At 47.9% G+C, this 25,410-nt stretch overlaps 1 protein-coding gene across 9 annotated transcripts in view; it reads right to left on the bottom strand.

Annotated features, from left to right (window-relative positions):
- LOC134482310 (uncharacterized) overlaps positions 1-25,410 on the bottom strand; it is a 445,899-nt gene that overhangs the window by 250,047 nt on the left and 170,442 nt on the right. Inside the window, exon 1 of one of the 9 annotated variants that reach the window (XM_087589283.1) lies at positions 14,004-14,070. The exons of the other annotated variants lie outside the window; for them this stretch is intronic. The gene's annotated coding sequence lies outside the window, so the exon portion shown is untranslated. Of the gene's footprint in view, positions 1-14,003; positions 14,071-25,410 lie in introns of those variants that run through there. 9 annotated transcript variants of the gene reach the window in all.

Raw genomic sequence — 25,410 nt, 5'->3', positions numbered from 1 at the left:
ATCCGATGCAGCAGATAAGAAGTCCATGGAGAATTGTCTCGATACTTATTTATTTTTCCATAGGAATGTTAGAATCAGTTTGTCTAAACACTGACAACAAAGGCTTAGTTTCTACCAAAACTCTTATTAAATTCTGAATCATCCGAGGGAGAACAATTTCACGATGTTCGTTTTCATGTCCAAGAACATTATTCAAATGCTTCTTGTTGCTTGGAAGCATTTTAATACTTTCTCTACTTAGACCTTGCACACTTCTTCTTATGTTTATTCCTAGGTTTTTCATCTTTTTTGTTGCAGCTATAAATGTTTTCTGTTCCTATTTTATCTTCTAACAGGTTGCCATTAAGTCTTGCTCTTTAAACGAGTGTTTCCTCCAGGGTCCCTCCTCCACATTCTTCCTTTCTTCCTCAAGATTTCCCAGGATGATCTGACCCTCTCCAAAGCCTTCCTGAGCATCTGCCAGCTGATGCCTCCCGACCATCATCCCTACCCCAGGCTGTCTCTGGAGCTCCTTGAGCAGATGCTGTGCCTGCCCCATGGGTGCTCCAAGCTTTGAAATTAAACTCTCATTTTTATTCCCAAACCAGTTACTCCTACCATGCACTGGGCTCTCCATAGTGTGTCAGGTGCCCACAGCAAGGAAAACACTCTCTTCTACCCTCTCTTCCATTCAAAAGACTCCTGTTCATCCTTTGTCCTTGGTTTCTCTTTAAGCTGTGTCCCTACCTCTATCCTAGCTGCTTTGTCTATATTCCTTATGGATGACAGCATCGTCTCCCGAGTAAGTGCTCAATCTCATGTCTCCTTTCTGCTCTTCTCCCCATGAGTGACTCACAAGTGTGTGTAAAGCTGTCCTCAAAGGTATCAGGGTAAATCAGACCAGAGAAATCTCCTTTGCTGACCATTGGTGGTGACCTTGCCCTACTTACACTCTTGAACCTCAAGCCTTCTGAATTAGCTTTGTGTAAAAGTAGCCTAAAACTTAAAAACTAAAGACTTCTTTATTGTGGCTTTCAGGTTCATGGATGTCATTTCATCATGCTGGGAAGGGCGTGATAAAGCTGAACAGTTCACATCATGGTGGACAGGAAATGGAGAAAAGGGTGATGGGGAAATGATAGGTCAAGATGTAATACTTAAAGCTCAGCTCCAATGACCAACTTTCTCCAACAAGGTGACACCTCCTACTTCTCATCCTTTCCCAATGATGTCATAAAACTGTGAGTCCATTAAGGAGTTAATACACCAGTTAGATTGGAGCATTCAAGACTTCAAACACTTCCCAAGTATCCACAAGCTTCCATTTACCCTGTGAAGGACATTTCATATTCAAACTCCAAGAGCTTCCATTTTAAGCTCTTTAACCCCTAAGCATTCCTACATCCTTGTTTTATTTTTTTCTGGATGTCTCCAACCAACAATATCTCCTCTTCCTGGATACCCTAAAGGCTCACCTGGAGCATCAGGTCCTTCAGAAGATTCTCCATCTAGACAACATGCCTTCTTTTCATTCATCTATCCATTCATTCATTCACCTTGTTCCAACAAGCATAAATCCAGCTCTCCACTCACCAAGCTCTCAGCTAGGCCCCAGTGATACCAACATGAACTTAACACAAGTCACCACACTCCCACAGACTCTGTTCAAGATCGTATTGACTAAACTCCAAGCCAGGACCAACAGCACCTGCTGCTTGTTGGATACACAGACACTTGGGCCATGTCCTAGCCTGGCTGGATCAAGTCGTCACTAGGAAAGGATCCCTTTCTGTAGTGAGCTTCAAGAAGCCATGGGTGAGGTGGCCTGTGAGACAAGTGGCCAATGAGGTTTGGTTCAGTGCAAAGCCCAAGTTATTCTGAGACTAGGATGAGAGGTAACACTTTTAATATGATGGGAGCATGGAGGATCTGGATAAGTATTCTCAGGACAGAAAAGTCAGGCAAGTTGCATGCAGGAGGGGCAGCCGGACTTAGGGTGCAGCTTGAGCAAAGGCATAGAGAGGAGAAAGTGGGCTAGGCATGGTGTCCCCCTGGTCACCAAGCATAAAACTCATGGGAACAGACTAGCACATTGAGTGTTGCGGATCACACTTTATTTCAAATGCCCACAAATGAGGCTAGATTTTAGTGTGAAGAGACATTACCTAGTGGTTCCCAACCATCTTAATATTGTGACCCCTTAATATAGATTTTATATTGTGATGAACCCTCAACCATAAAATTGCTGTAATTTTCCCACTGTTATGAATCATAAAGCAAACATCTGTGTTTGCTAAAGGTCTTAGATGACCCCTGTGAAAGAGGCATAACACTCCCAAAGGGGTCACAACTCACGGGTTGAGAAGCACAGTCAGTGTAACCAATGAACCTATCTCAGACAGCCAACTGTGCAGGACAGGGGCGCCACTAACTAAACCAAACACAAGCAAGGAGAAAGTGAAGAAACATTAGAGAGGTCCAGCTGGGAGAAGATATGGAGCACGTATGCTGCTTTACACCCTGGACTGCCCGCCACCCAGCCATCCTCACCCCTTGGGCTTGGGAATGAGGTGGCTCAGACTCCCAGACTCCAGAGCAGGTAAGAATGGAGTAGCAAGCTCATTTATTAATTCTCAGGGAGCACCCTTAAATCCTCCACCCACATCCCATTGGTCCCAAGCAAGCATGTCCTCCAAACGGCAGTTCTTGATTGGTTATCATTGTCTGTATCACCAATTTCTAGGCTCTCAGGCAGGCTTCAGTTTGGCCCTCATGCAGAAGTTGCCTTCGTGGAGGACCCCACTTGAGGTTTACTGATGTTTCTGTGGAGGCGGCCATTGCATTGTCAGTGAGGCCTGCTGTTCCTCCTACACACATACCAGAGAGGTACAAGGGTGGCTCCAGACACAGAGCAAGTTGGTAAAAATGAAACCCAGCCAAGGTCAAGAGCAAGAAAGCAAGCCATAACTGGAGGCAGGGGCAAGAAGCTCAGAGACCACCGGCCCCGGGCAAGGCCCCCTTGTCAATTCTTTAAGTAAATCTCAATTAGTCCTCAGCCAGTAGTCCTCAGAACAGGTAGTATGCTGCCTCGCCTGCAGAGGAAAACACAGAAGCACAAAGTACAGTTGCTTGCTCAGAGTCCAATGTTAGAAAGCAGGAGGGCTGTGATCAGAGCCCAGGTCTAACCTTTTGGGCACTTGACTTGAGTGCTGTGAAAATCAGTGACCTCTCAGACTTCCTGTGAAAGAAGGAAGTGCTGGCTAGGATCAAGTGGGCCGTCCTGCAGTGTTGGCTCTCAGGCAGCAAGAGCCCTGGATGACGTGGTGATGGGACAGGTTTGATGGGTACTGTGGAGGGACAATATCCACCTAGCTTCCCATGTGCAGATTCTATGGAGGCTTTCGACATTAACCTTGCTTTGTGAACCAGGGCTCCTCAGCGAGGTAGAGGCCAGGCTGAGTCATATCAAAGGGGCACTCTTTGATGTATGCAAGCCAAACAGTACTTCATTTTCCCAGACATAAAGAATACTTTCTAGGCTCTTCTCTATAAGAGCTGAACAGGAGCTGCCTTCATATAGGCAGGATGCCTTCCCAACTAATTGCTTTCTTGGTTTGGGCTAGCGTCGTTTGTATTTGAGACAGATCTCAACACATAGCACAGGCTGGCTTCAAACTCTTTTTCCTCCCCAGTCTCCCAACTACCAAAATTACAGATTTTTGCAGCTGTGCCCAGCTGCACTTCACAACTAGGAGGTCATCCCAGGCATCCCGAGCCTCCACCACTCTGGGATGGAAGCTATGGTACTGAACCTCAGAGCCATTAGCAGGACATCACTTGAGGAAAGTACTCTGTGGATGACACAGGGATTCCCCGGCTAGCAGTTCCCTTAACACCATGCAAGGGGGAAAGTCTTACTGTGGTCTTCAGAGCTGGGGCCAATGAGAACCAAGCTCCCTACTCCCACTGCCAGCTCCAAGGATCTGGAGCTCTGACTGTTGGCTAGAAGCCAAGAACTCTCCTGGAAGCCCAGCCACTCACAGGACTGACAGTCCAAGTATCTACAGGGGAGGAGATGTGGATTACCAGAATGGGGAGGTGAACAGCTGAAGAAGCCAGGAGAACTTCAAACCCAGCTGGGAAGATGCCTGACATTGGTAGGGCTTCTGATTTTATAAGAGAAGGGAGACATCTAGCCAAGTTTTAAAATGTTCTTCCTCCTACCCCTTCCCACTCACTGTTCCTCCCTGTCCCCCCTTCTCCTCTTCTTTCCTGGTGTGTGTGTGTGTGTGTGTGTGTGCACCTGCGCGTGCGCGCATGTGCGTTTGAGCATGTGAAGTATATTCCTCAATCTCTTTTCACTGAACCTGAAGCTCCCATATTCCTCTAGACTAGCCTGCCAGTGAATCCTGTGGATTCTTCTTCTCCCTTTCTAGGAATTACAAGCCCATGGGGAGACCCAAACTTGAGCGTTCATGCTTGAATAATTAGCATTTCATCCACTGAGCCACCCTCTCGGTCACTTAAATGCAGTTTTTGAAGTGCATCTAATTTTGCAGCAGTGTGAACATGGGGATGGGTAGCCTAGCTTAGATACTGATTAGGATCTGAATTATGCTATTGTCATTGCCCTGGAGCTTTGACAAGGACAATGCCCTTCTGTGTTGTGTGCGTAGTTACATGCCCAAGAGCTCCTATTTTGAGCAAGGAGTCAGTCTAGGGCTATGGGAGTCTCCAAATGACATCTGTGCCTACACACAGAGGTAGATTGTCCCCAAGTTTGTCAACCAGCACCATTCCTTCCATGTGCATGAGCGCAAAAACTGAAAAGACCCACAGGTATCTGAGTGGCCCTACAGCTGTGTGTTGGTGTCTAGACATGTGGACTCCTATGCCCACTGGGCTGCACCCGCCGTAAGAGGTGCTGCACCCTCCGTAATAGGGCAAGGCTGCTTCCTGAGATGTCCCTGAGGGGTGGCACTGTCCAGAAGGGCGCACGGTAGTGGCTGCAGCAGCAAGAAAGAGAAGACGCCTGCGCACTAAGGAGGCAGGAGACACAGGGCACCCGCTGGGAGGGCCTGGTGAGCTGGAAAAAAAAAAAAACAAACCCGGTGTCGGTCCTGCTTCCAGACCCGGGTTGTCCCCCTCGTCCCCAGCCCCGCAAGAGGAGCAGTAGGGAGGAAATGGGAGGGAACAGAGGAGAGATGGCAGTGTGGCAGCTGCACCCTGGACGCTGCGGGAGGGAGGAGGGCGGCGCGCAGCCGCGGCCATTAGTCACCAGATGTCACCTTCTGCTGCCAAGGCGGCGGCTGGCTCAGACAATGGCCGCGCGGTGGAGGGGCGGGCCCGACCAACCCCAAAGCCTCGCCTCTGCTGACACCTACTGCCCTAGGCCTACACTCAGGCTACCCAACCCCAGAGCCATTCCCTTGCCTGGCCCCAGCACCACCTGCTCCACATCCCCTCTCGTTATCTGCAGAGTGCCTGACTTTTCAGTACACGATGCTGGCTGCACCTCCTGCGTTTCCTGCTTGCCTCCTTGCCCCTCCTCCAATTTCAGAGCCTGTCTCTCAATGTACAGGACTGTCTGGACTACAGATTGGGCTGTGTGTGGTGTGGCAGGAACACCTATTTTACCACTCTGTGGAAAGTGCCTGATACCTAGAGCTCTGATCTCCGACGCTGTAAGATAAAGTTTATCTCCACTGTGGTACACTTGACTCCATTCAGAAAGAAAAAAATCCTCCCCTGACCCTAGAAATCCAAACATGAGATTGCTGCATTTTCTCTCCGCTAGGCACAGATCTTCCCCCGTCCCACTCCTGCACAGACCCAAAATTAAAAGATTAAATAAAAGGGAGTCCTGCACCCTTGTATGGTGGCTGACAGAGTGAGAGACCTTTGGTGGTCCTTTTAAATATGCCCAGGTCAGCACTGGAGTGAGATGCTGAGACTCCTGGCTTGTGGGATGAGGATATAGTCCCAGGCTCCTCCCTCCAAATCTCTATAGGAATCAAGGAGACCAGGAAGTAAACATGTTAAGCTCTACCAGCCAAGCGTGCACCTTAACTAAAGTTTGGGTTTTTGTTTTTATAAACCTAATGCAAACATTCTTAGCTCAGGGACCATACAAAAGCAAGCTACAGACAGGCTCCCCATTCCCATGTTCTTAGGCATAGCTCACCTGCCCATATTTGCAGCATTCAGAGAAGAAGCTTGGCATGGCTGCCCGCTAGGCTCAGGGATGACAGACAGTCAAATTCTCCCAGGTTCAAGTCCCAGTTTGTCCCAGGGCAACTCATAACCAAGCCTGGAGTGGGGGTGTGGGTGGTGGAATCAGCTTTGGAATGTTCTTGAAGTTCTCTAGAAGTGCATGGGTTCTACCATGAAAAGCACTCCCCCAGTGCTTTTATGCAAGTTCAAGTACACACACTGAACCTCAAGCAAGAGAAGACTGCGTTATAGCCAGAGACAAGCAAGTCACCTGTGCCATATAGATATGAGGTAGAATCCCAGCTTCTCCCTAGCCTGGCTGTGTGCCACCCTTCAGTAAAATAACACATCTTTCTGAGCCTCTGGGTCTCCCATTTCAGCATACACAGGGTGGCTGGTTGGGCTTGCCCAGAAAGGCACAAAGCATCACACCTGAAGCATGACAAACCAAAGGGGATGGTGTCACTGCAGCTGCTGTGATATGAGCGCTGTTGTAGGAGAGCAGATGACCTTAGGTTCTAAGCTCCTCTGACTCTCAGCTCTATACCCAGGGCAGATGAGAGGTGATGGCCGTGCAGTCAGGGAGCACTGCCTGGAGGAGGAGGAACTGGTCTCCTGGGGTCAGGGAAACAGTTGACATGGGAAGGAGGGAGAGCTTGGATCTATGTTGTCCCTTGGGAATAAGAACCCCTAGTGACAGAGACAGGGAGGGGAGTTCCCCTGTTTCTATACCAGCCAAGATTAGAGCAGGTAAACTCTTGTTGATTTAAATATCCTTACAGGGAATACGATATCCTTTTTACAAAGGTCATTCTTGAGTGGTGGAAAATTCAGACGAGTCAAAAGGAGACAAGTGGAGTGATACCCTGTCCCCCATGCTTCCAAACACACCCAGCAGCGTTTTACTTGGGTCTAGGAAGTTCTGTGTCTTCCTTCATGTTTTGCTTTTCAGTTAACAACCGAGAATTTGGGAGCCTTCACTGCTCAGGGTTCAGACACCTCTGTCTGAAAACTGAGCCCCATGGCTTTAGATGGTCAAAGGCTTTCCCTCCTCTCGCTTGTCCCCAGGTACCTCTGTTACATAAGCTCTGTGTTATCTCCTCAAATATTGCCAGAAGCTGAGCATTTTCACAGATAAATAGATAGGTAGATGAAATAGATGGTAGATCTTAGACAGGTAGACAGACAAACAGACAGACAGACAGACAGACAGACAGAGCCAGAAGAGGTGAAATACCCTATAATGCCAGCTTCCTTAAGACTTCAGAAGCAAGAGAACTGCTGAGTGTGAGGCCAACCTGGGCCACGTAATGAAATCTTGCGGCATGGGCCTTAAATCAAAAATAATTTTTAAAACCAAGTTGTTAATAAATTTAATAAATTTTATATGTGAATATATACACATAGAATGTTTATATTTATATGTAGTACAGAATCTTAGTGCTAGGGCCTATTATGCTAACATGTACTGCAGTTAACGTCCCTAGATCTTGCTGTAATTCTTCCTTTCGGCTGAAGCAGGGTGTCCCCAAGTTGTTCATGCTAGTCTCAAACTTGCCTTCTTCCTTACATAGCCTCTCAAGTATCTGGAATTACAGGTATGTGCCACCATGCCTTGCATGAAGTTCTGTCTGCTTTCGATTATAAAGTGAATTTTCCAGGTAATAGAGAATGGCATATGCCATGGCCCTAGAACTGTTCTTGGAACCTGAATGTGGGTGCTGAGATGAGGCTAAAGACACTCAATCCAAAACTCAGTCATTCAAGTTTGTGTGCCTAGAAAAACAGGTCCAGGTGCCATCACCTGGGCCTATGTCCCCTGACATACTGTGTGACCAGGCACAAGCGGACAGAGTTGGGTCTGGTATGTAAATGTAGCCTATGTATCCCAGCTCTGTCACGTCAGCAGCCAGGAAAACAAGGTGGCTTGGGCCAGTCCTTGTCCACGGTGAACTGTGTTCATCTGTAAAACGTCTATGCCAGCTGGATCCATGCAGAATCTGACTGTGCTCATGTGTCCCAATGTCATGACACACTTCTGTCCCTCTCAGTTATGCTTTCCCAAGGAGTGTGAATGAGACTTTCTGGAAAGACCAAGGACTCCATATCACCAGCAGGCTAAGGAACCTTATGACTCAAAGAACCAAAGGCAACAAGGAAGACTGAATGTTGAGGTGTATGGCGAGCAATATAGAGAGATATAACCAAGGCCCGTTATCTGCTGACCTCAGTCCTCTCTAGGACTCCAGGGCCAAGGATCCTGAGCAAAGGTGCTTTGATGGAGTTCCCTCTCAGAGTGGCATCTGTGCTCCCGTCCCAGAGCTGATGGCCTGCCAGGTGCCCTCTGCCACCGAAACCAGGGACCACTTAGAAGAATGGTGGCTGTCGGGGAGTGGTCATGCTTTCTTGATCTGCAGAAGAATCAACCCCTCCTCTTTTAAAGTGTGGTGTTCATTAAAAGAACTTTTGTCAAAAATAATTCATATAAAACAATAGGTAGAATAGGAATTTTTAAACTGCTTTGTCTCCCATCACTGAAGACGGTGATATTATCCCGTGTTCACTTTCTAGGCTTCATCACATGTGCTCTACACATTGTGTGTGCAGATCCATATTTTTCACAAATATGCTAATTTTAAACTTTTTTTGTCTTTTCACATGGCACAGGCTGAACAGCCCTTTCTAACCTATCACTCGCTGGTTTTGATGCTCGTATCACATTGTATCCTACAAAAAGACGCCCATTGAATGAACGCACTATCAGAAGTGACAGATATTTGAAGTCACCATTCAGGCTTGTCTGCCTCTTGGGTGCTTCTGAGAAGTCAGATATAAGATCCAGAGCTGGGAAATATGCAGATGGAGGGTGGGACATTTTTTATTATTTTCTCCTGTGCACTCTCATACAGCTTAGCTAGTCTCTGGGAGTGGCTTGTTGGCAATAAATAAAGAATCATGGTGGGAGGAGAAGAGCCCTGAATCTGTCCAGTGCTGTCCCAGAACTTCAAATATTGGTATGGTTTAAATATGTCTCCCCAAAGTGCATATGTAGAACTAAGTCCTTTTTATTGGTGGGAGATGGGGGTCTTCAGGAGAGAATAAGAACTAGACCAGGTCACTAGGATAGGCCCCCCATGACGGCATTAGTGTTATCCTAGGAAGAGGTGAGAGATACTCTATCTACCAACAGGTTCTGTATGGCCATGTGATGCCCTCTACCATGTCCGGATATATCAGGAACCTCTGACCAGATGTAGATCAGAAGCCTGCCCCAGGTCCCCAGAATGCCCATGAGTGAAATAATCTTCTGTTCTTTATAAAGTACAGAGTCTAGGTATTAATTATGCCAGCACAGAATAGAATAAAACCCATCCATGCTGGTCACATGATCCATTTCACTTCATGAGAAGAGCTGTCTCAGTTTGGTGTCTATTCTGGTGGTAAAACAAACCAAAGCAGGCTGAGGAGAAAGGACTCCCAGGTCACACCCTGTCACTGAGGCAAGTTGGGGCAGGAACTCAAGGCAGGAACCTGGAGGCAGGAACTGAAGCAGAGGCCATGGATGAATGCTACATACTGGCTTACTCAACATGGCGTACTCAGCCTGCTTTCTTATACCAACCAGGACCACCAGCCTAAGGATGGTCCTTCCCACATTGAGATGGTCCCCCCTACATTGAGGATGGTCCTGCCCACATTGGGGTGGGCCCTCCTACATCAGTTATCAGTCATGCCTATAGGTTGATCCCATAGACTGTATAGGATCTATAATATAGAGGCGTTTTCTAGATTAAGATTCCTTCTTCCCAGATGACTCTAGCTTGTATCAAATTACATAAAAACTAGCTAGCACAAGAGCCCAGATATGAACTTCAAGGAAACACCAGAGAAAGAAAAAAAAAACGTAACCCCCCAACAACTTTCCAGATACCCATTTCAGTATGGAGAATGCAGGATAGGGAGGGAGGCAGGAAGGGGGACAGTTGGTGGAGGGTCTCTACTTGGTGTGAGCTACTATCGGGATGCTTCAAGCTCTGCCATCCAGTTGTGTCACCTTGGACAGGTTACTTCTCTCAGAACCCTCATGTCTCTGGAATGATTTGGAGATGTGCCATTCCCGTTCACCGGGTTGTTGTAAGGATATACACACACCTTTAAAACCAAGTTGTTAATAAATTTAGTAAATTTTATATATGGATATATGCACGTAGAATGTTTATATTTATATATAGTACAGAATCTTTTCAGGAGTGAAGAGAATTGAGCCTAGGGCCTATATATGCTAACATGTACTGCCGATAACGTCCCTGGATCTTGCTGTTGCTGTAATATTTCCTTTTGGTCAAAACAGGATGTCCCTAAGTTGTCCACACTAGTCTCAAACTTGCCTTCTTCCTTCCACAGCCTCTCACGCAGGCTTCTTAAAGGTCCCTTCCCTTGGGTGCCTCCCTTCCCGTTTGGTCCCTAGTCATCATCCAGGCATACACTGAGCACCCCAGGTATGCTAAGCATCCTCCTGGAAAAGGAAAAGCAAAGCCCATCCTCACTGCCTTGCAGGTCAGAGAGCTAAGCACTGCCAATGAATGAATCAATGATTGCAAGTATGCATGCTGCTGTGGAGAAGTCTCAAGTGTCCTGAGAGTCCAAATTACCTCATCTTCTGGGGTTCATGGAGAGACAGAGGTGATCAGGAAAGAACTCTGAGGAACAGTCACTCTCGTGAGAGGTAAGGACTGTGAGAAGTGAAGTTAGCGGGGGTTACACTCTATGACACGTATGTAGAGGTCAGAGGACTTGTCAAGTTGGTTATGTCACCACTTCGAATGGGTTCTGAGGATCAGACTTAGGTTATCCACCTTGGTGACAGGCATCCATCCGTACCTCCTGAGGTACCTCCTTGGCTCTGTATTTTAAATTTCAAAAGGAACATCTTAGACTGGGGGTGTGACTTGAATGAGTGCTTGCCAGTGTACTGGCTGGTTTTGTGTGTCAACTTGACATAAGCTAGAGTCATCAGAGAGGAAGGAGCCTCTGTTGAGGAAATGCCTTCATGAGAAGCAGCTCTAAGGCATTTTCATAGTGATCAATGTAGGAGGGCCCAGCCCATAGTGGGTAGTACCACCACTGGGCTGGTAGTCCTGGGTTCTATAAGAAAGCAGGTTGGACAAGCCAGGGGAAGCAACCCAGTAGGCAGCACTTCTTCATGGCCTCTACATCAGCCACTCTATCCAGGATCATGCCGTTTAGGTTACTCAGAGTCTAAGCAGCTCAACTTCTGAGTGTGTTCAAGAAAGGAGGTTGAGGAGCCATTCTATGCAGAGATGGGTGTGAGTGACTCTCAGTGTGAGGCGCTTCCTGCAGAACATGGAGTGTCCTGCCAACTCAAGAGCAGATTCACCAACATGGGAACGGTGATGGATATAGTCAAAGTCTTACTATTTCTGTGTCCTGCTCTCTCAAGACCTGAGCCCCCTACATCCAGACTCTATCCCGAACCACAATGGCTAAGATTCTGAGCAGCAGTCACTACTGTAAGCTCTGTGTGTGTGTGTGTGTGTGTGTGTATGTGTGTGTGTGTGTGTGTGTGTGTGTGTGTACGTGCGTGTGTGTTTATTTAATCCTCACAATAGCTCTAGGATACAGGTAAGCTGCAAGGAGACAGATTCAGTTGGCCAAGTGAATCCCATTGCCCAGAGAATGGACCCGTCTGACTTTCCAACCCGAGCTCTTACCCTCAGCCTGTCCTGCCTCTTGAGACTCATGAGTCTCCAAAGGTTTGTCCCTTCTTTCATATACTCCCAGCTGAAGTTTGGGTGGTGAGACCTGGGTGTAAATCCTGCTGCTACCTCTTGGGGACACACAACCCCAAGCATCTTTTAGCTTGTTTGGACATTTTTCAACTGCTTGTGTTCTAGCATGACCTGTGCAGAGAAAGAAGGATGGATGACTGTGAATAAGCCAGGCTCTGGGGCAGGCAAGATGCTCTCCCACTAGCCTCCTCTCTGGCCACTCACTAAAGAGACCCTCAGGCTCCTTGAAGTACTCTGTTCCCCCTCATGAGCTCTGGTCTTTGTCTCTCAGCCTCAGGCCACCTCTGATAGGAAGTCCCCATCATTCTATGCCTTGAGCGCTCCTCTCCAAGCATCTGGGGCTGTTGGGACCTACCATCCACCCCATTTCCATCCAGAAACACAGCACACAATGGCTACCTGGTGTTTCAGAGTGTCACAACTTCTGCTGTCAGTAAGGGCAGGGTTGACTATGGTCAATTTCTTCAGCTTGCGTTCAAAGTACGCCCCCCCTTCCCCAGCCCTCATGCTCTGAAGAAGCCTGTGACCTCATTCCTGTAACCTCCCTCATCCATTGTCCCTATGCACACACAGGACCTTTGTCCAAATCCACTTCCCAGCCCCCACCCAGGGGCCAGGAGATGGGGTACATTCTGAAATACAAGGATATTCTTGCCAAACTGCCCTGGGGACAGTCCTTGAAAGGGAGTCCTGAGGCCAAGCAGGGGGTCAGGTTACTAGAGAGATAATCTGATTATATCCAGTCAATGGGGGGTGGGGTTGGAGAGAGAGGACCAGAGCCTTGAGCAAGGAAAAAATAGAGAAATAAACCAACCAGGATGCTGAAGCCCAGACTGGGGACAGAGTACGGAAGAAGTCAAAAGTCCTGTGCTCCCCTTCCCACTCCACCACTTATCTGAACCTCCAAGCCTGCCCTACACTGACTACCATACCTCTCAGAAGGCCAGTATCTTACTGTAAGCCAGACTAGCCTCCTTCCTCATTTCTCCAGGTCCTCTAAGGGATCCCATGTGAAGCTCAAGGGGAGGGCCAAGTCCTAAGCTCCCTGTCTAAATGTGGCTTCTCATCATCCTCTCTCCATACATCAATCCCTGTAAAGTGGCCCCAGCACTCTCTGGGGGCCGGTGAGCACCCCCCAGCCTGGCAGCAAGCAGCTGGCCTGTCAGCCTGAGAGAGAAGCTGCCCCCAGGGAGGCTCCTAATTTAATCAGCTTCACAAATCAGCTCGATGGGCTTAATTGATCTCTTTCGCTCCTAATATTGTCGCTGTCACCGTCTGAGTTGTGTCTTCCCCAACCACCCCTGTGCATCACACTCAGCTCAGCTCAGCCAGCTGGAGGGGGCAGGGGAGGATGCACTCAGTGAGCCTGTGGCCCAGGGACACCTTCAAGGTATAGAAACAGGAAACTTAGAAGGGCAGACAAAACCAGGGACTCTAGGACCTTCATAGAGAACCAGACTCCCATGGGTCACCTGCTTGGAGCCTAAGACACACACTTGAGGGCCCACTTGAACCTCAGTTTTCTCATTTATAAAAGGCACAGTAATCTACCCTTTACCATTTATGTTCTTCACTTGTTTGCTCAATGCATGTTCTTGGCATGGTGGTAGGGAGAACTAGGAGTAATAGTAAGCAGAATGAACTGGCCCTGATAACAGATGTCCTCCCCAGGGTGACACACTCTGTGGGGCATACGGTCTAGAGGAGGCCACTAACGTTGACATGGTAAGCAAACGAAACACTTAGGAAATATAGTGTGCCGTGTGCTAAACAGGATGGCCCTGATGCTGGGAGTGGGAGAGCAGGGGGGAAGAGGGGAGGAAGGGCTTCCAGCTGGAGTGAGGCTTAGCTAGAGATGGAAAAGAGAAACAGACAGCCTTTCCCAGACAAAAGCCTCTCTGAAGACTAGCTCCAAGCTGACCAGTATGGATAGAGGTTGAAAGTCCAGGATACAGGTCAGACAAAGTCATGTCAGGAACTTCTAGACCACTGGGCTCCTACCTTGTCAAAGATACCCTCATGAGAACGGTGTCTGATGTCTTCCATGAAACACACACACTCTTTTTACCTGCATGTAAGTAATTGAAAAGATTGATGAAACAGTCACCCTTCCCACATATAGTGTGACTGCACATAACACACACAAACATACACAGAGAGTGACAGACAGACAGACACACACACACAGACACACAGACACACAGACACACACACACACACACACACACACACGGGGGGGGGGGGCAAGGGGTCTAGTCTGTTCTCTTTCTTTGATTTAAGAATATGCAGGTCATGAGCCACAGCATTGACTTCTACCCTCGTGTGTCAGGGGTGACAGGTGAAGGGATGTTCTTCTGGTTTCGAAGACATTATTTGGGAATCCCAGGAGCCATGGGAAGCCTCAGTTCTGTTTTCTGGGGTGATCTAAGTGTCGCCTGGATACTTTCTGGCAGTCATTTGGACGACAGGAGTGAAGAAGGCAAGGAGACCATCAAGGAGGCTACAGGAGAAAGTCCAGAGATGGAGTTCGTTTGGATTGACAGTTCTGTAGAGTCACTTGTGGTTGCTTGTAAGGTAAAAGCTGAGATCACATATCCTAAAGTCTGATACAAAATGGTCCACAAGCAAAACTTTTGGAGCACCCATATAATGCTATGTGTGGAAAATTCCACGCCTGGCCTCTCTCGATGGGCTTCAGTACAAACACAAGAAACTGCACCAATACTATGGACAGAGGCTATGCAAAACAGCGGCCTTTATGCTTACATTTGGTTCCAATCCCCACGATGTCTCGTTATAAGTATGCAAATATTTCAGAATCTGGGTGGAGGGGTTTGAATTCCAAAATATTTCTAGCCCAGGCATTTTAGATAAGGGGTATTGAGCTTGGGGAAGGAGTGGAAAGCATTCTAGTTAAAAACATGTTTTAGCCAGGTATGGTGTCTCATACCTGTAACCCTAGAACTGGGGCAGCTGACATTGGAGAGTTACTGTGAGCTCAAGGCCAGTTTGGGTCACAAAATAAGTTTCCAACCAACCCAGGTCAGCCTTCCACAAAACAGCCACAGCAACCAACACCCAGCTCCCTCTCCAAAATTTCACCCAAGCAACCCGAGTACAGATGCCTGCTGTGTAGCTGCCCAGTCGGATTCTTGAGATATTTCTGCTCCATCTCTGAACTGCAGAATGGATCCTAGGGGTCCCTCCCACCTGCACTCTCTTAGAGTCTTAGTCAAGGCGAGAAATGGTGCCCCATATCTTCTTGTGGTCACCTGAATGTTTGGCCCACAACAAGCACTCAATGTGTCAAAGTTACTAATATAAACAGACCCATCAGAACTCATCCACTTCTGGATGACATCAGTGTTCGCACACACACACACACACACACACACACACACACACACACACACACACACACACACCCATGAGGTCCTGGGGAAGTGCTGGCCTGATGACTCCTGGCCCAATAGGAATTTCTAGACTCACAGTGGATTTCTTTTTATTTAAGCAGATTTTGAACTTGCCCGAGCTGTTTTTTGTTTGTTTTTGGTTTGGAGGAGGTTGTTTGTTTGGGGGGATTAGTTTTTTTGGGTTTTGTTGTCATAGTTTTGGTTTTGGGTTGGGTTTTTTTCATTTTGGGGGGGAATCGGAGAGACAAGGAATGCCTCAAAGTCACACTATGCAATAGATCTCACTCAAGAGATTTATTGTAGGGTGAGATGGGGGTACACAAAACCCAAGTTTGAGCTCCAAACTACACATAAAAAAGGCAGACATGATGACATATGCTATAATTCCAGGGCTGAAAAGGCAGGGAGTGGACAGGGTCTGGGGCTCGCTGGCCAGTCAACCTCCCTAAATTAGCAAGTTCTAGAACAGTGAGAGACCCTGTCTCTTACCCCACTATACCACCAGCACCACATACATGCACCCCCCCCACACACACACACCTTCATCATTGATGATGTGAGTCAAGTCCTCATTGCCAATCTCTAATGATAAATATTTTAATGACAAATCAAGGTTACAGTACATGAGTCTCAACTGCTTGCATTCCACAAAATGAATGCCTTTGGCCCCAGAAATAAATTGCAAAAAAAAAAATCCCTTTACAGACAAGTTGTGAATGCATAGGGCCAAGAATAATGCAGTCTGTGGTATGTGGAGAGTGTCTGCTGCCCCTCACTCCTCTTTGCTCCTCTTCTAAAACTATAAGTCTACCCTTGTTAGGCAATGAAGACTGGATATATCAAAAATTTCCTCAAGGAGGACTCAGTACAGTATTGTGGCATTTGATGACCAAGGAAGGGGGCTATAAGTTGGACTTTTTGTTTGTTTATTTTTATATTTATTTATTTATTTTATGAATGTGAGTCTTCATTCATCACTGTCTTTACACACAGAGAAGAGGGCATCACATCTCATTACAGATGGTTGTGAGCCACCATGTGGTTGCTGGGAATTGAACTCAGGACCTCTGGAAGAACAGTCAGTGCTCTTAACTGTTGAGCCATCTCTCCAGCCCTAGGTTGGACTTTATATTTACAGATTTCCATGATGGTAGTCAGAAAACTGGCAACTGTAGGGGGCCTCCAAGTTTGCTGAACCCCTCTTGTCATAGTTTCATTAACCTGACTCAAACCTGGACACATCTGGGAAGAGGGAATCTCAACCAAGGAGTTGACTCATTCAGGTTGGCCTGAGTGTGTTCTGAGGAGTATTCTCTTGGTTAAAGATTGATGTAGGAGGACTCAGCTCTCTGTAGGCAGAGTTATTCCTGGAGAGTTTGGTCCTAGGTTGTTTAAGAAAGGTAGTGGAGCCACAAGAGCAGGCCTATCAGAAGTGTTCCTCTGTGGTTTTTGTTCTAACATCCTGTCCTAGCCTACCTCAGTGGTGAACTTTATGCCAAAGAACCCCCCAATTTGCTTATCACAGAGACAGAAAGCAAACTAGGATACCTCCTGTACCCCATTTCACTGTATCAGAAGATAACATGTGCTTATGAAGAGTGGGGTACTTCAAGAGGAAGATATGTTCAATTCTTTCCCGAACAGAGGTGGTAAATCAACCAAGGATGGCATCACAGAGGTGACCACACTACACAAGGGTTCTGCAGGGTCTATAGGAGTTCACCAGACAGATAAAGGAAGAAAGAACACTACCCATGAAGAAGCTTGTGTAAAGGTTCAGAGGTCACGTGATAGTCTATGTACCAACCTGACCCGTAGCTCAGGACCATGTGAGTTAAGGGGCAGAGGGAAACTGAGGGCAGTCAAAAGAGACGTTAAAGGTCAGGCAGAGCCCAGATCACCCAAGGGCACAGTAGAAAGACAGGGAAGAGAAAGTAGAGAGACCAGAGTTCACCAGAGAGACCAGAGTTTGTGGTGCCCTGGAGAAGTTCAGCTTGAAGAATGAAGACTTCAGGAAGACAGGAGTGTGGTAACATCCACAAGTCACTTTTTCTATGCTGTGATGTATATTTAACCTCCACTCCAGTGCTCGGGCTCAGAGCCTGTAGACAGCTGTGCATTCAGTGCAGAGATGTGGACAAAGATCACAGGGGCCTGCGAATGAAACGGACCCTCTGGAGTGGAAGTGAGTTCCCTGTACTCAGAAGCATGTTTAGCAGAGTGGCTGCCACAGATTCACCAGGCAGGTGAATTTCCTAGTTATCTTTCCAGCCCTGGAAGACTCCCTCACTATTTTGTCTTACGTTAGAATGGATTTGAGAAGTTGCCTTTGGGGTGGGGGTGGGGGATAGTAATCAAAATGTAAATACCACGGGAATAATAGGTTTGGCCTAATTATCAGCGATTACTCAGTTTGTCATTATTTCTGTACAATATATCCCAAAGTTCCGGAAAACAAATCAAAGAAACTACCATGGCCGGTGCCGTTAATAGAAGCAAAACACTTCAAGACGGGAATTTAATTTACTGGGTGAGTTCTTGAGGCACGTTTTTGTTGATGAATATTTATAAAAGTGGGTTAGGCTGGACCTGGTAATGATTGTGAAATATTTTAATGCTGTCCCCCTCATTAATTTACCTTTAATGAATGACTTGATAAAGCGGAGCTGTTTGTACGTAATGATTTCATTAATAGCTAAGGCATATGCAGGCGTTTTGCACACATTTGAATGGCACCTGAATAAAATGATACCTTAAATTATATTTGTTGAAATGGACCAAGCCCCAGCCTCTTTGTAGACAGGCTCAGGGAATTTGTCACATTCCAAGTAGCAGTGATGTAAAGAGGCTGGAGTGACCAGATTCTTCAGTTCCTTGGCTCTCCCTCAAAACTGGCCTCGGCGAAAAGCCTGTACCTACCCATAACTTGTTGACAGAGAATTGCAAGATGTCTGCTCTTGACTGCCCCCATCCCACTCTTTTTCATCTTTAAGAAATGTTTCAAGATCCCCTTGGGAGCAGAGTCCCACCAGAGTGTGCCCTATGATGTAGGCAAGTATGTGCAGGTTCAGACTAGGGAAGTGCAGGTGGGGGTGGCTATGTTAGGGGCAGAGTCAGACGGGGGTGGGGGGTAGGGGGGGGAAGGCCCTACTAGTGAGAAACAGGCACCCACAGGAGATCACTCCCATGAATTGCTTTCTGCTTACCCTGCTCTTGGGTCCTCACCTGCTTCCTATGCGGCCCAGACTCTACTGTCTTCAGGATGTCATAGCAATTTAAGCTTTGTTTCAACTGGTTTGAGAGAACAAGGAAGCCCCCTCCTGTTCCCGTTGGATTCCCTTTGGCTGGCTTTGAGCCTGTGAGCTGATTCAGGAGAGTAAAGCTATTTGTCATGCAAGCCTGGCATGTTCAGTCCCTGGAACTCACAGAAGAGAACTGACTCCCTAAAATTCTCTCTCTACATGTGCACCCCACCTGTAAAATAAATAAGCTTCTACTGAACGGGGTTCCTTAGACTATCCCTCTGCTGCATCTGCACCCCACTGGACGCTTCCATGTGTGCCTGTCATTTGTCGAATGTAAAAACCATGCTGCTTGTACTCTCCACAGTTGGCAGAGAGACAGGAGGGAGAGCAGGAGGGAGGGAGGAAGGGAGGAGGGAGGGGGAGAAAGACTGATTCAATGAGATTTGAAACACAGAGCCAAGCAGACCACAGGTTGGGATCAAGGTCATTGGTCCTATGAACAGCCATGTCCCCTGATGTCATCCCTGTCCAAATCATCATGTTTCCCCCAACTCGGGTCTCTTCTCTGCTTCCTAATTATTCATTCCCTCCTGTCACCATGTGGGCAGGCCTGAGGTAAGCAAGGTGCTTGGGTAACAATGTGAACAATGTCTCTCAGCTGGTGGGCTATGACACATGGCCTTCCCACGATTTTCAATCTTAGAGCTCTTCGTACAACCCCCTCCCCCATCTTGTCTACCTCATCACATGCATTTTTCCTGAAAGGAAAACAGGCTCCTTAGAATTGAATGCTAACTGGAATGTCCAGAGCCAGAAAACGGCTGTTTCTTTGACACAGGGACCATTGGATATAGTGACTCGGCCACCCAATAGGTCACTCCTCCCAGAGGTATTCCCATTGTTAAATGTAAAATCCAAATGAATGAATGGTAAAGCATTTGGCTCAAGGGCATGTAGACAGGTGATGCTTGGCTATGGAGCCAGATGAACGAGCTGGCTCCAAGATTCAACATTGAGGGCCAGGCAGATCTAGGTTCAAACTTCTCATGTCCTACTGATGAACCAGGCAGCCTTGAGCAAGCTCTTCCCATGTCCTGTGCTTGATGCCTAAATCAGAAATGTGCCCGGCTATCCCACCCACCAAGGTTGGGAGGGAACTGGCATGAATAACATGCCGTCACTGTAAGGTACACTGAGAGGGAGGGGTCCGGTCACAGCTGACCCTGGCAAAACAGGATGGCAAGGAGAGGCCCAGTCCTGGGCTTGGCCCTACTGTGGAAGGGAAAGTAGGGCCAGAGATGGTGCTGACAACCCTGGTCCTGCTGCTCCTGCCCCGTCATCGTGCCCAGCTGTGGGCATGATGATATCACCTCCCCTTAGGATAAGAGCCTGGATGGGAAGGGCTGGGTACCTGTGTCTACACAGCCGCCCTCATTTCTGAGTTGTCCCCACCTCCACAGGAAGATTTATGGAAAGATTAAGGGTCCTTTTTTTCAATATCTATTAATATTCATGGCGGTCTTCACAGCCATCTGCTTTTAACGATTTTGTTTGCAAAGACCTGAGATTAAAATATGGCCTGCTAGTGCTCTGAGGCATCTGAACCGAGGGCGATAAAACAAAGGCCCTTTCAAGAGCTGCGAGCAGGCCTGTCACTCCACCTGCAACCTGCAGACTAATGACTACTGGGAGGGACAGCAGCCAGGAAGGCTCCAGACCTGGCTGAAATCAGACCAGAGCCACAGCTCCCCCCCTCCCAAGGCTCAACAGGGTTAATTGAGGAGGGAGAGGAGCAGCCCTGGTTCCCTCCCAGACACCTTACACTGGATCCCTAGGGTAAGGGGGCTCAGCCAGGGGAGTGGGGAGGAGGAGATGTTCATGGCAGTCCTGGGGACACAAGGCTCTGAAATTCTCGGATCAGCACCCTGGAGAGTGACCCGTTGACACCAGAGTTGCCCAGAGGCACCGACAGGGGGGTGTTTGGGTCCAAAACCCTTCAGCATAGTATGCCTTTTTAAATCTAAGAGGCCCTGTATGATGCAGTCTGAAGCTCGACTTCTGCAGACAGCTACCTCTGTTCTGCTCTGGTTATGACATGTCACATGTCAACATCCCAGCGGTGCCTCCTCTCTATGGGCACAAGGGTGTGGCAAGCTGTAAGATAGTACCAGCCTGTGACTGTGTTGACCATTCCTCCACAGCCACAGGGGGCGCCACTCCTGGACTCTGCCACTGGTTGAGTGCAGCTCAGATTTTTTCTGTTTCAGTTTGGTATGGTCCTGAGAGGCCCTGTCCTGCCTCCTGGGGGAAGGTGACACAGAGCAGAATTCTAGAACCTGCTCTAGGGACCTCCAACCACACTCTTAGTGAAGGCACTGTCTGATTCCCGATGCAGGCACCTAGATGCAGGTGGTATCCACTGGTCTGCCTCTTCCTTGGGTCAACCAGGCATTAGTCCCTACCTGACACTTCCCATATTAGCTTTCAGCCTTGGAATAGGCAAGGCCACCAGCTTCATTTTGTGACCCCTAAACCACACCCTATGTCATCTGGCATAGTCCTTCTCTGACTGTGGGTCATCTGGAGCCCTAATACCTACTCCTTCCTGCCTTCCTCCAGCTGAGGCAGAGCTCAACACACCAGGCCTGCAACAGCTCAACTTCTCTAGGAAACCCCTCTATTTCCCCCAGAATAAAACCCAACCATTTTCCCCTTCAAAGTGAGTCACTCCCAATCACCTCCCTGTCTCACCAGAGCCTGTCACACCGCACCCCTGACTCATGACCCCACACTTTTGAAAGTGTCATTTTTCTCATCCTACAATCTATGATCCTTCTCCTTTACCCACCAAAGTCCCCAAAATCAAGGACCATCACCTCCATGAAGCCTTCCAGTGAGTGCCGGGTCAAAACTACCAACAGAATTCACCACCCGAATGCCTCTCAGGAACGGCAGCGTCTGAGGAATGCTTCAGGACATGCAGTGCAGAGTGAGTAATTTACCCAACATTACACTATTGTCCTGTGATGGTGCCACATTCTAACCTGACAAGTCTGGCCTCATAGCCTGTGGTCTGCCTCACTCCCTTCCCCACCTGTGCTGCCCATGGGCCTAACCATAAACACCACGGCTGTGCCACAGTTGATGATGGAAACTGACTACTGTGTTTCTTCCCTGGTGCCCCGTGTGTCTACGTCCCCAGCATCCAGCTGGCACCAAAAGGGCCTGGAAGGGATTTCTAAGGGTACAGAGAAGTAAAGGAGAGTGGGTGAGGGGCTGTGCCAGTGGGTTATGAGGGTGTCTGAGACTGCAGTCTGTGAAGGGTTAGTGTAAGCCAGTGTGTGCGTGCAAGTGTGTGTGTGCATGTGCACGTGTGTGTTTTCACGTCCTCAGTCTCCTGAGCCCGAGCCAGCTCTCAGCCGCATGAATAGTTAAAGCCCTTAAATCGGCGCTGCTTCGTCACCGATATTTTTACAAAGTTGTCACAGAGAAATATCATTTTTCTTCCTCCTTTATTTCATTTTCTTTGGGATATAGTAATTAACAAAAGCCGTTAGATGCCAGCAAAACTGTTTCTTTTGAAGTTTCTACATGGCTGTCATCTGGGAGATAAAGGCAGATTATTCAATCTTGACATTCTAATTGTGGATGCCAGATAAAAGCCTGGATTAGACACTTCACAGCCCTACTCAGGGGAGGGGAAGATGAACAGTAGAGGGGCCATACTGGGCCACATGGGCTGGAATAGGAGCGGGCTCCACCAGAGGGTCACAGACCCTGGCCACACAGCTTGGCTTCTCTCATATAGAGTCAGACATCTCCAAATTGCACAGTGTTAGAGGGGAGGGAGGTGGGTTCCTAGTGAAGGGGGACGAGCCAGTTTCCAAGCCTGGGTTCCCTCTTCCAAGCAGCCTCCCTCACTGCAGCTCATATAATAGACATGCCATCCCTGTGGAGAAAACCAGTGGATGGGGCAAATTCTCGCCTGCTAAGAGTCTGCCTGAGCTATCCACTGACAGTACCACCTTCTGGGGAGTGGGAACTGCCTGCCAGGGAGGGTGTAGACTGAAGAAGGTCCAACCATGCCATGAATGAAGGCAGACATTCAGGAGAAGCAGGAAGGATAGCATTCAGGCACCATGGAGACTACATTCACTTTTGAGAGTAGGAGCTTCTACAGTGCAGAGGTAGTGTTATCGAGATCTATCCTGGATAAGAGCACATGACCTTGAAAGTTAGTTTGTTCTGGGAAAGCATGAGCTAACACATGGCCCCCATACTTCATGAAGCCCACCCAGTCACAGGTCTTTGCCTTTCACAGGATCGAACCGTAACACTGATAATACCACAAGGGACTGTGCCAGTCAGGCTCCAGCTAGGACTCCTACTCTACTCTGGATATTTTGAGCGTGGAATTTAATACAGGGATTGATGGAGCAGAGGATAGAAGACCGTAAAACAACTCCTGACTCAGAACCAGCCACGTCCCGAGATCTGATCTGCTCAGAGGCAATCACAGCCACTCCATGGCTGAGTGACAATAACACAGTCCCTTTCTGTTCACTGTGGCGGGTGGGGAGGCAGGGAAGTACCTTATCAGGGCCCAGAATCAAGAGAAGCCAACCTGCAACCTCAGGAGTCATTTCAGGAATGTTTCTCAGGAGCTGTGAACACTGCCAGAGACAGAAAAAGTCAGAGATGGGGTGATGCCAAGTCTCCCTGCCTCCCATGCAAAATTCCAATTTGCTTGGGGGGGGATCACAAGCTTACTTCAACTATCCCCTGAAAACAGAGCCCCTGAACCACTCCCTGAGACACAGGTACAAGGGTGAGGTGAGGGGAGGCTCTGAGGTCTGGGTACAAATCAACAAAGCTCTCTTGCCAGCCTTATAACTTCATCAACTGAATTGCAAGGTTCTGTGAAAGACCCCATCAGACCTGCCTTCCCTCTGTGCAGTAGAGGCTATCCCTTACAGACCTGGATGCTCCTCTCCTGCTCTTTGGTTCCCACCAGATCTATCCAAGTCACAGATAGTACTGGGTTTGTACTCCATGATCTAAACCAGTGTGCCTATTTTATGAAGACAGAAACTGAGTCCAAATCAAGAAAAAAGGATCTGCCCAAGTTACAAAAGTCATAAGAACTGATTAACAAAGAGGAGGAAGTGAGACTGTCCCCCAGACCATTGAGAAAATGCTCCTGTGTCTACCTCCACTGAGCCTTATCAAGAAAGACAGCAATAATGACAGGGACAGGAAGAATAAGACCTGAGCTGATCACATGTTGGCACTGCCACTCCATTGCTGTGTAGCCATGACAAAGTTTCTCTTGGTTCACTGTGGAGGGTGGGGATGTTCAACTGGACAACACCTGGAAGGTTCCTCACACTGCCAGGTTGAGATTATGTTTCCTCCACAGAGATGGGAGAAATCCTTCCCTCTGGAACGCAGTTGGGTGCAGGGAGGTTCCTTAGAACAGGAAGTTGAGGCGGAGACACTGGGAAACATAAATCTGATGGTGAGGCTCTCTCAGAAAGGGTTTTAATTAATTGTTTTTATACGACCTAAGAGCGACTCATTACTGAACAGCTTTGATTTGTGACACCTGCATTATAGATGATTTTTAAATTAACATTTCCCCAATAAAAGGTGTCAGTAGAGAGCTGAAGGCGCCCAGAGAAATATAAAAGGGTAATAGTATGAAAATACAAACAAACACCAGTCCAGCCTGACAAAGGGGGCTGCTTAATCAATTTTTACAATTAATTAAGGCTGACTGGGAGAGCTGGGACCCTAGAGGCAGTTCAAGGGACCAGGTTGAGTCTCAGACATCAAATGCTCCAAACAGGAAAGCATTTGTGCCTGAGAGGGAGTCATAGTGTGGATGCAAGGTGTAAGGGAACTGGAAACAGATCTGTCTGGGGGAGCATGCTTCCTCTCCTTGTTGTGTTAAATTCATTGTGCATTAATTTACTGAGTCTTTATAGAGTGACACTGGGTTCCAGGCTACAAAAAGGATCTGGCCAAATGAGAGGTTAAGGTCCTGCTTGTCTAGTCCAAGGAGAATGAAGGGTGAAGTGACAGAAAAAAAACTAGAAGACAAGAAATAGATTTCAGAGGTGTTTGCAAAATGCGATTAAGTGTTTGGAGTTTTTTCACCTCCAAGGCCTCTAATGAAGAGTGGCTGTCAAGAGGACCATGTGATAAGGCTTAGATAGCTGTGGAGGAAGGACGGAGGGGTGGAAGGATGGGGGGACAGAGGGAAGTTAGGACAGTTGCCTAAGTGAAGCTAGTATGGGCACTGAGTTTAGAGAGATGGCTGCAGTAAGGCAGGGGATCCTGGAGAGATCTAAAAAGCAGATCTGACCTGTAGGCCTTGTTTTGCCCTCAGAAACCAACTCATAAAGGAATTAGTTACAGGGCCTCCAGAGACAGCCAGGGGATGCCGGGTATCAAGGTAGGATTGGTAGGACTGTTGCAGGCAATATGGTCTGGGTGGAGCTACTAGGAATGGTCTCTCCTAAAACGTAGCATTGGAAAATCCAAAATAGCCAGAGCCAGCCAGAACAACACTCAGGGGTGGTTCCCTGGGAAGCTGCAAAGCCACTGCAGGGTCGGAGGTTGGAAAGAACAACAGGAGTGTACAACTGCCTGTCTGCCCCCTATTCTGTTTTGTCTTAGTTTTTCCTCTGGCTAGGAGGGGGTCGCTTGGGCAGCAGAAGCCCTGGGATGTGGAAAGAATTTCCCAGG

Source organism: Rattus norvegicus, chromosome 16, assembly GCF_021556685.1.
Source record: "Rattus norvegicus strain SHRSP/BbbUtx chromosome 16, alternate assembly SHRSP_T2T, whole genome shotgun sequence".
Lineage (NCBI taxonomy): Eukaryota > Metazoa > Chordata > Mammalia > Rodentia > Muridae > Rattus > Rattus norvegicus.
Note: the sequence above shows the minus strand (reverse complement) of the source record. Positions and strands in the feature narration are given on the sequence as shown.